The sequence below is a fragment of the Mytilus galloprovincialis genome, chromosome 4 (genome assembly GCF_965363235.1).
Source record: "Mytilus galloprovincialis chromosome 4, xbMytGall1.hap1.1, whole genome shotgun sequence".
Lineage (NCBI taxonomy): Eukaryota > Metazoa > Mollusca > Bivalvia > Mytilida > Mytilidae > Mytilus > Mytilus galloprovincialis.
This window is the reverse complement of record NC_134841.1, coordinates 95,507,031-95,518,817: the sequence shown is the minus strand read 5'-3', so window position 1 is coordinate 95,518,817 and position 11,787 is coordinate 95,507,031. Positions and strand designations below refer to the sequence as shown.

Sequence of the window (11,787 nt, the reverse complement as noted above, 5' to 3'; positions counted from 1 at the left end):
CAAAGATTTTCATAATTTAAAGCCTCAAAACATTTGAATAATCGAACATTAATATGTATGTACTTTACAATTCTAATACATAAACATAACTACTTTTGAATTGTAACTTTATATATTCCTTTGTGACTTTTAACCTACATTTTTACTGGAAGTTTAATCATCTAAACACAAAAGTGTGACATGTTGCATATAATTGAAGAGACAATTAAGTATGTTAGATATAAAGTATAAGTTGAAGATGACAGCAAAGCAATATTTGCATAAAGGTTATTGTGTTAACCTGGATTCCAAATTATGAATCTTCCACACGAAGTCAATCACGTTTCTACATGGCGTGGTCAGTTAATTTTCGATCTTTGAATTTGACTGTTTCTCTGGTATCTTTTGCCCTTGTTTTATCGGAATAAGTTTTGTTTGAAAATAGTAATATATAGTTATGATATTTAAAGTTACAACATACACATCTTTGAATCGCTAATCTGTCTTTTTTTCTTCATTAGAATATACTGTATTCGATCTTGAGATATTGAGTCAAATCTGTGCAATACTATGAATAGTCAAATGTAACGAAGTATACTTTGGAGAATATTTTGACGAATGAGAAATTTGCAAGAACAAAAGATTTCAGGGTAAAATCAACATGTACAGCTTGGACGAATACACAGAGAAGTAGAGTCTACATTTCAGCACATAGTCTCCAAATTTTGTCGCGTTTACGTGTAGCTTTTGAAATAGGAAAAGGGGTAACTGATATGAAGCCCAACGATAACAAAATTAGCAATAACTGTTTAACCAAAGTGATAACAGACCAATACGAGTTTAAAAATGACAATAAAAAAATAAACTCATATGACAATACCGTACATAGCATAAAGTCGTGTGATTTTTTTTTTCCAATAGAAGCAAACACAGTATTACATACAAACTCTTGTATATTAAGTATAGACTAGTAAACAAGATTTCCGATGCTTGCCAAGAAGACAACTTTTCATCAAAGACCAATTGTATTTTGTTTTTTTTTTTATTGATGTCAACGTTTGTTTACTTTTGACTTATGAGTTTAAATTTCCCTGTCGCCTTTCTTTTATTTATCCTTGAGGAAATTCTTCTCAAACTTTAATACTATAACCAACATGTGAAGTATGAAAGGTTTATTTAACCGGAGTAAGATGTGTAGTGATCTTCAGAATATTTAGTAAAATTGAGAAAGGAAATGGTGAATATGTCAAAGCGACAACCACCCGACCATAGAGCAAACAACAGCCGAAGGCAACCAATGGGTCTTCAATGTAGCGAGAATTCCCGCACCCGTAGGTGTCCTTCAGCTGGCCCCTAAAATATGCATAATAGTACAGTGATAATGGACGTCATACTAAACTCCGAATTATACACAAGAAACTAAAATTTAAAATCATACAAGACTAACAAAGGCCAGAGGCTCCTGACTTGGGACAGGCGCAAAATTGCGGCGGGGTTAAACATGTTTATGAGATCTCAACCCTCCCCCTATACCTCTAGCCAATGTAGAAAAGTAAAAGAATAACAATAGGTATTAGGTATAGTTAAGTGTTGATTTTATAATTAACACTACATTTTTCAAATTAAAAGGGTGTCGATCCTCATTCAATTATCTTCTCAAATGCACATAAAACAATAAAACTACAGCGCTTTCATTTTGTAGCTTTATATCATAACACGACGTTAACAAATTAGTCAATGAAAACATGACGACGTTAAACATGCTAATGTTCAATGATTTTGAATAGTAACCACGTGAAAAGCACTACATAATAGAAATATTGATGAATGTTTTGTCACGTGAATGACCTTCAGACATACATTTGCACTTCCCCATTCGTACACAATGCAGTAGAAGAAGTGTAAAGTGTAGAGTGTTTAATAACGGGGTGAGTCTTTAAATATGTTTTTCACTTTCTTTTCATCTCAATAGTTTTTTTCTTACTATCTATATACATTTTTCATTTGCTTGTCATTATTGTTATCTCAATAAAGGCAACAGTAGTATACCGCTGTTCAAAACTCATAAATCCATGGACAAAAAACAAAATCGGGGTAACAAACTAAAACCGAGGGAAACGCATTAAATATAAGAGGAGAACAACGACACAACACCGAAACGCAACACACACAGAAACGGACCAAGCAACAGACAAAACACCACGAGAATAACAAATATAACATCAAAACCAAATACATGAATTTGGGATAGACAAGTACCGTGCCACGTCTTATCTCAAAAATAAGAGAAAACACAAACGACTCAACGTTAAAATGCAACACACACAGAAACGAACAATATTATAACAATGGCCATCTTCCTGACTTGGTACAGGACACTTTTAAAGGGGAATAAAAGTGGTGGGTTGACCCTGGTTTTATAGCATGCCAAACCTCGCACTTTAATGGCAAAGTTAAATATAACATTGAAATGACAACATAATATTACAGGACTACAATACAAATAAAAAGGAGACCATATTAGACAAAGAAAAGCATGATTAATAGATAACAAAAAGCATCAGGTTTAAAATTCAATACGCCAAAAACGCGTCTTGTCCACACAAGACTCACTAGTGACGCCCAGATATAAAAGATCGAAAGTGAAAAAAGTACAAAGTTGTACAGCACTGAAGATCAAAAGTTGAAAAGGTTTTGCCAAATACGGCATTGTTTGTATGCCCGGGATAAGAACATTCTTATTATATAGAACAATTCATGCTATTGCAAACAGTAAATTTTAACAAATGAATATGAAAGAGATATACATAATGAAACTGAAGTATTAACTAATTACAGAAAACTAAACCCGAATACATAACGCCCAGATATAAAAGATCGAAAGTGAAAAAAGTACAAAGTTGTACAGCACTGAAGATCAAAAGTTGAAAAGGTTTTGCCAAATACGGCATTGTTTTTATGCCCGGGATAAGAACACTTTTATATAGAACGATTCATGCTATTGCAAACAGTAAATTTTAACACATGAATGTGAAAGATATATTCATAATGAAACTGAAGTATTAACTTATTACAGAAAACTAAACCCGAATACATGATGCCAAGTTCAATACAGCATAGACACACCCGAATCAGTCCAGGCGTCAACGCAATTAAAAAAAAAAATATGACGTCACATACGATGGCGAAAAGGCAAACGTTATGCCACATTTGAATTTATGAAATTTAGAAACAGCATGACGTCACACATGAAAAACTATAATTCAAAAGTGAGATAGAATTAGGATTGCTTTAAGATTATATTAGAACTAAATACTGATAATTTATTAAAACAAAATGCATATTGCAATACTTATTAATAGCAATTAACTGTAATATATATATGTCCAGTTTGTTATGAATCCAACTTCAAACGTAATTAATCGTACAAAATTAAATATAATAAATAAAGGCGGTGATTAATTTTTCCATCCGTAACACCTAAATATAATAAAAAGACATCAACACATTTGACAAAATGAGAATTACAAAAATAACATTAAACATGTAAACTAAATACATGAATTTGGGATAAACAAGTACAGAAACACGTCTTATAGTAATACGAATTCACTAACATTTAACATTGTGGGTTTCGGAGTTACTGAGGTTGTTCTTATTGGTGTGTTTCTTGTTTTTTTTTCTATGGAGGAATCTGTAGTTTCTTTGTCTTCATAATATGGTTTTTTTTCATTTAAAGGGAATGTCAATGTAATTCTGAAATGATATACATTTGTAATTTATTGTCATTGAAAAATAAACAATACAAGTGCATGAACATTTGAACTGTGAATATAAAATATTTAAACTTTATAATTTATAATTTTTTTAATCGATTTTGGAAATTGATTGTATTAAAATTAAATTGTATTTAACACCGTTTGATGGATGGAAATTGAAAATTTGAAAAACTTGATTTAATTTTTGTTTGGTTCTAAATTTTAGCACAAGTGAAAACTGCTAAGAAATGGAAAATTGATAATTGGGAAGTTGAAATCGTCCCGTTTATCATAGATTTTCGTGTGAAGTCGTCCATCTACGTCAATATTGAGGAAAAGATCAAGGTATGAAGCAGTCCTTCTAGTATCAGTAGTATCCTTAATTTAGAAATTGTTGATTAATACTTTTTTTATGAGTTCGAATATAGTGTAGGAAAAGCATTCGCTTTTAAATCAAATTTGATGGTAAGTATTCAAACATGATTATATATAATGTACCATTATTTTAGGATGCATTAATATAATATAATACAGTGAGTTTGGAAAGGAACTTTTTTGGATACAAAATCAAGTATGACCCGAGTTAAATTGACGAGAATTTAACGTTCTAAATTACCAATCAAATGTATGGATCTGAAAAAAGTTTCATACGGAATAGCTTATCGCCGCCTGTTTTAACAAATCAAGATAATAAATATAATTTCTTTGAAGGTATTTATTTATAGCAGATCCTAACATGTATGGAAAAGGGTTTTCATGTAAGCTGTAGAAAAAGGCTGATTTTTTTCAGTTTAAAAATGTCATATAATTTTGAATTAGTCAATGTTGCACTTTAAAACAGACATAATTGTTCTCGCTGGTGCAATAACGTTGTGTTTGATTTTTCTATTAGAAGAACCTTTTTAAGATTTCTTAGATTGATTTTGTGCCCTTATATGTATGCACACCATTCATGCATATCGATGTGCTTTTATTCGTCTTCATTATGTCTTTGTACTTTATCTGAATATGACGGATGCCACATGTGGAGCAGGATCTGCTCGTCCTTCCGAAGCAACTGAGATCACCCACGGTTTTTAGTGGGATTCATGTTGCTTACTCTTTAGTTTTCTATGTTGTGTCTTTTGTATAATTGTTTGTCTGTTTGTCTTTTTTTTAGCCATGGCGTTGTCGTATTTTTTTTCGATTTATGAGTTTGGCTTTTTGGATTTTTGAATCCTCAATGCTCTTCAACTTTATACTAGTTTGGCTTTTTAACTATTTTGATGTGAGCGTCACTGATTAGTCTTATGTAGACGAAACGCGCGTCTGGCTTATTATCCTGGTACTTTTGATAATCATTTGACTGCTGTACCCCTATTTATGATATTATGTTAGCTTTTTTTACCCACATATTGTTGTCAATATAATATAATTAAATGCGACTGCCATAAAAGTGAGAGGTGAAGATAGTAATAAAATCAAGTGTAATTAACCATTTTCTCCATAAGGAAATTCATGTTCTAAGTCAGGAATGTGACACCTGTGTTCCATTCGTTTGATGTGTTTGAGCTTTTGATTTTAATTTACCATTCGAGTTTTTACCATTAATATACTTTTCGATTTGAACTTTTTCATTGGAGTTTGGTATTTTTTTCATTCCATTTGTTTTAAGTTATAGAGATCATTCTTCGATAATGATGTTACGCCATTGAATATCGGCATTGAATATCTCTAATCCAATGACAACATATATTTAATTGTCCTGTCTTCTTGACTTCAATATTTTGTGCGATTGTATCCCGTCAGTGTGAAAGTAAATGAAAGTGGCGTATGTATTGAAGCTTATATTTTTCTTAGTCCAGTACATATGTGTTGCATAAGGAACATGGCCACTTAAAATAAACCTAGCAAGTATGACTTTCGACCTTGTATTCGAAAATCAGGCATAACACAACTTAACGTAAACAGTCATTCCATTCAATTCATTTCATTTTCGTTGAAACTTAAAATAAATAGGGAAATTTGGTATGATTGCCGACAAGTTCACATAAACTGCATGTAAGCAATTATAGGTAACTGTACGATCTTCAAAGATGAGAAAAAAAATATAGAGTATAGTCTTTTTCAAAAGGTTTCGAAGTGAAAACAATATTTAACATGCAATTGAAAACATTGACGACCTAAAAAGTAAAATTCAAAAAGGAAAGTCCATAATCATACGACAAAATCAAAAGCTAAAACACATCAAACGAATGTATAACAACTGTCATATTTCTGATTTGGTACAGACATTTTATAATGTAGAAAATGGAGGATTAAACTGAGTATGACTAAAAATTAAAGAAAAACGAATATGATATATGAACCAACAAAAACAACTGACAATCGCTTGTGATAGTAACAAAAGGATTGTGGCGGGTTAAACATGTTGGTGAGCACTCACCTTTAAAATGGGATAGTAGCGTAACAGTGTAACATAAGAACAAACTATTTCATTGTCAGTCACATATGTCAATTCACATGCGCAACACTATTGTTGTTTCAAATGTATCTTTCGGCCAACGAATTTGAACTATAAAATGGTTAGTGTGTGATACGCCAGAATGTTACCAATGATTGAACTCTTAACCTGAATGCTGCTCAGTATATATAATGCAATAACAAGATTTTGTATTTAAATTTCGTCAAAATAACAACAATAATGAAACATTTGTATACGATTTTCAGGTGAATGAACACTTGACATACATTTGTACGACCTCCATCTGAGATATGGCTGGTGAAGTAGTATGCACTGAGGAGTCTTTAGTAAAAGAGTGAGTCATTTCATACATTTTCATTTTATAACATTTTCCTTTCAATGCACATGTTAAATCTCATGATTGTCAATTAATATTTCAGATTCGTTCGAATATAGTATTTGAACGGTATCCGTGTTGCTTGAATCTGAAATGTTATGTTTAGTTTTGAATTTCTATTGTATGTATACCTTACTAAATATTTAGACCAAGATGAGAACCTAATCATTTGATATAAAACAAATGTGCACTTATTAGCTTACTGAGAGTCAATGTACTAAAATATCAATAAAGCAATGGGTTTCAAAACTATTATTTAATAAGACATAGGTTATCGACTGTCCCTTTGGTATCTTTCGTCCCTCTATTATCACCACATATTTTAACAAAACAAAACTTACTTTATTTGGATATACTAATTCATAGCACACATTACCAGTTATAGAAATGTATTATATATTAAGGTAAGCATTGCCAGTTTCATAGCATTTGCTAGCTACCTAAATAATGCAAAGTTACAAATTTAATAAGTTTAAATACTTCATATCTTGTTAAATGATCTTAACCTTTTGAACAGTTTGCCTGAACTACTTAGAAAGATCGCGACGTTACATTGAAGTTTGGTTTGCTATTCTTCTCCCTTAAACGTTTCTGTGGACTGCAACAGATACACATAAAACATACTCGAATTCTTATTCGATAAGTTTTTATTGTGTACATGAGGTAGCCTATACACAGTAGAGATGTTTAAATTCCATTTGAGACCTTGAACGGACATATGCTTATGATATTTTAGTTAATAAATGTGGTTTTCTTACCTAATATATATTGCATTTGACGGATTCATATCCGTAACTCAAAAATGTTTTAAAAGGCTCTCAAATACATTTGGTGAGACGCCATTATCATAATGTAGAAATTTCTAAACATTTCAATTAATATATCAATCAAAAACATAATTTGATTATGAAGCATAACTCATGTTACAAGATCTAAGTTGTTAATATGATACCACTTGATTCACTTACATTATTCAATTTTTGTTTTTGAATTTTTGGCCCTCATTGCTCTTCAACTTCGTACTTTATTTGGCCTATTCAACTTTTTTTACTGTAGCGTCACTGATGAGTCTTTGTAGATAAACGAAACACGCGTCTGACTCAAATACAAAACTTCAATCCTTGTATATATGATTAGTTTATTAACAACCATTGGTCGATGCCCCTGCTGGTGGAGTTTTTATCCCCTAGGGTAGCACCAGCCCAGTAGTAAGCACTTTTGTGTTGACATGAATTATTGGTATGGTCATCATCATAAATTAACTGTTTACAAAACCTTAAATGCTGTAAATTCTAAGACTTTCTACCTCAGGAATAGATGATCTTTGCTGTTTCTGCAAAAATTGTAGGAACTTTTGGCCTTCAATACTCTTCAACTTTGTACTTTACTTGGCTTTTTCAACTTTTCTTTATTCTAGATTCATTGATGAGTCTTTTGTAGACGAAACGCTCGAATACAAAATTTCAATCCTGTAATCTATGATGAGTTTGTTGATAGACGAAAGAGGCAATTTCAGTTTCTCAATGAAGAACTTTTTATTTGACTATAGCAATATTCCAGCTTATTGAGAATTTATCTCCCAGTTTTCTGGCATTTTTTTATAGGGTTTGATTGATAGAGGGTTGTTGATTATAAAGAGCCTAGCAAAAAAATACAGTTGTTATCGACTAGCAAACAAGTGCGATGTTTAGCTAGCTATACAACCTGGTTTAATCAACCAATTTTTACACATGGAAATGCCTGGACTATTTAGGAATATGACAGTTGTTTTTCATTTTTCTTATGTGTGTTTAGCTGTTGATTTTGCCTTTTGGTACGAAACTTTTCAATTTAAACTTTCCTTGGAGTTCGGTATTGTTGTTATTTTACTTTTTTCATCCAAAAGAGTTGAAAGCACTCTGGAGTAATTTTGTTAATGCCGTCGTGCGTTGGTGGTGTTAGTTTTAGACGTATAACCGGATTAATATTCACACAAAACGTTCGACGCGTAAACACTGTCCAGCAAGATCTGTTTACTCTTTACACAATCCTAAAGTCAGCCCTTGTATTTCTTAGATTTAGTTTTTATGTTGTGTTTTGCAAACTGTTTGTCTTTTGATTTTTTTGATTTTTTCAAAAATTTTTGATTTTGCTTCGGTACTGCATATATTGTTTGTTTTAAGTTTATCAACTTTTGTATCCTTAGCTTCACTTTTACGACATTGCTTTTAGCACTTCAAATGTAAATTTTCCATTAATATGAAGCAAATTTAACAGCAGTGTCTGCATATGTAGTATATTAAATATCAGCACCACAATGTTAAATCTTCGAATTTGCAAAACATTCTTATGTTCAACCTTCGCTAGGATTCGAGCTCTTGCAATTGGATATCGAACAAAACCGCCTGCACTGTGAACAGCGCTCAAGACTACTCGTTAGATATACAGTTGATACGATATTTCTAGGCTCTCCTTTCTTATCATGATTTTTCTGATAAAGGGTTGCTTTTTACAAAGTAGATATTTAACTAACGGTTGTGATTGTTTTTTGTAGTCTCGTAGAAGATTGAACTATATACATGTATTATTTAGTAATTTTCCATCTCTCAAGTTAAGACTTATCCACTGCGATACATTCTGCCTTTTTCAGACACATCGCTTGCAGTCAATGAGAATCTGTTCATAGGTATAAAAAAAAACCTTTTCATCTGTTTAGTCTATATTTAGGCTGTTCAGTGATTTTTGTTTACCTATACACATCAACACATCAACACCAAACTGAATTTCTGAAAAGCTACTGAACAGTACTGAATTGACTATTTGCAAATTGTTTAAGCGGTACAGAATTTACCGCAATGAATAAGTGTGCAAATAGACTAAAGTGTGCTTTGCTCATTGCTATAGGCCGTATGATGACCCATAGATGTTAATTTCTGTGTTATTTGGTCTCTTGTGGAGAGTTTTCTCATTAGCAATCATATCATATCTTCATTTTTGTATTCAAAAGATTGAACATGACTGAATATTTTGTTTTGTTTCAGATGATTTAAAGATCAGATGGCCATTCAAGACATTTTTAACCAATGTATTGTTTTGCAACATTATCAATAGATATAGGAAGATACGGTGTTATTGACAATGATACAACTCTCCATCCAAATAACAATTTATAAAAGTAAACCAAGTATGTACTTTTTCGCTTGACTTGTTTCACATGTTCCCTTTAAGAGCCTCATTTATTTTAAGATTTTTTATGGTAAACATAGCTAGAAGTTCATCATGCATATGTCTTGTTTCGACAAGATATGAAAGCGCCACATATTAAAAAGTAAAATAACAAAAACTCCAAGGAAAATTTCAAACGGAAACATCTTTATCAAATGACAAAATCAAATGCTCAAACAGATCAAATAAATAGAAATCAACTGTCACATTCCTGACTTGGCACACTCATTTCAATGAATGGGAGACACAATTTTTGTACGTATAAAAAATAAGATCAGTATCATTGTCAATGAGAATTATCCAGCAGAAACCACAAAATGTATTAACTAATTTGATTAAGATTTCCGTATTACCTTCAGCAATGAGCAAAACCCTTACTGTACAGTAAGCTATAAAAGGCAAGATCTAGAATAACAAATGTGAAACAATTGAAATAAGAAAACTTTCGGCAAGATTTATGAGTAATGCAATAAAGGGGAAATATATTATTTAAAGCAATAAATGACAATGACTAAATTACTGCCTCTTGGCCTTAAGTATGCACATATATAATATTTGCTGGCGACAAACGTTCCCGAATATATTGGACAACGGCGGAACAGAACAACATGATAATTCAGAGGCCATAACATCTACTAATAAATATATGATTCTATGACTAGTCTCTCAGAATTATTTAAAAACACATACGTTCATAGGGTTAGATGGTTTTTGTAGTCTCGTTTTTTGAAGAATACCATTTTCTTATGTATGAATTTGCAAATATAGAATGTTCGACTTCTTGTGTTTCCATTCTTAGATTAATGTATACTCGTTGTTATTTGTCGTCACATTTGTTTCATTTCACAACTTATATTTTTTTCTAATATTGTTTTTGATAACCTCTTTTATTAATTTAGATTTCTTGTAAGTAAAACACATGATTTCAATGCAAAAAAATATTTAGTTTGAAACTACTTAGTATGTACAAATGATATAATTGTCTTTTATAACGGTCCATACTTTAGTAGGCTGAAAAAGAATAAGAAAAAAAAATATTATTACTATTATTTTGAGGCAATATACAAAAAAACAAGCAAAAATTCTTTTAAAACAATCAATGTATATGTTTAAGGTTATGTGTTGTTGATCAATACAAGTCGAGGGAAGTAAATTATTCCATGAGCCAATAGGAACGAATTTAATCTCAATAATTAAGTTTTCCCCGATCATGAGCTGAATTAAATCGAATATTAAAAGAGACTGTAAAGTTCGTTATTTGTTATGTAATTTTATTATGTGACAAAGGATAAAGCGTCTTCTTGTAGGGTAAAAATGAAAAGGGTTTGGGAAATACCACTTCAGACAATATAAAAATAAACTTTTTTTTATATATATAAAGGTTGAGGTGGAATATGAACGAAAGAAATATTTCAAGTTAAAGGCATGAGGCATATACTTGTTATGAACCAATTGAAATACAGGATACTTATAAAAGGTGTACTTCTATTAGAACTTAAAATGTCGACAGCTGATCCCAAACAGCAGGTTTTTTTTATAAAATGTTATTTGTTAACAATATAGGAGTCTTGTTTTAAAAACTATTCTAAAATTTTACCCATCTATTACAGATCAATTACAAATTAATGCCATATTCAACAAGATATTTTTGTTCGGAATATTTCATGAACTTTCTGTTTTTGAATTTTCTAAGGCAATTTGCTTATTGTGTGATATTTCTGTTTTTATGTTATATTATCACACAAACAGATCATATACTATCGGTAACAGACACGTAAATTATATTGGTTTGCCTTGTCGACTTTCTCGGACGAATCAAATAAAAATCTTACATTTTTTGCCGTAACCTCCATATCCGTATCCTCCTCCGTTTCCACCACCATATCCACCGTATCCATATCCTCCGTATCCTCCTCCGTTTCCTCCACCATAGCTTACATATCCTCCATTTCCACCACCGTAACCACCATATCCACCTCCTCCACCGAGGTTACCTAAACTGACGA

At 31.5% G+C, this 11,787-nt stretch overlaps 2 long non-coding RNA genes across 2 annotated transcripts in view; one reads left to right on the top strand and one right to left on the bottom strand.

The window, feature by feature from the left end:
* The first annotated feature begins 1,783 nt into the window (after positions 1-1,783).
* The window catches only part of LOC143073488 (uncharacterized), a 30,947-nt gene continuing 20,943 nt past the window's right edge, over positions 1,784-11,787 (top strand). The window contains exons 1-3 of the long non-coding RNA XR_012977514.1: positions 1,784-1,907; positions 6,447-6,535; positions 9,598-9,740. This is a non-coding gene — a long non-coding RNA (uncharacterized LOC143073488). The remainder of the gene's footprint in view (positions 1,908-6,446; positions 6,536-9,597; positions 9,741-11,787) is intronic.
* On the bottom strand, positions 10,705-11,754 carry LOC143073487 (uncharacterized). The gene is made up of 2 exons (XR_012977513.1): positions 11,614-11,754; positions 10,705-10,792 (listed from the first exon to the last, which is right to left on the bottom strand). It is a non-coding gene; the product is annotated as an uncharacterized LOC143073487 (long non-coding RNA).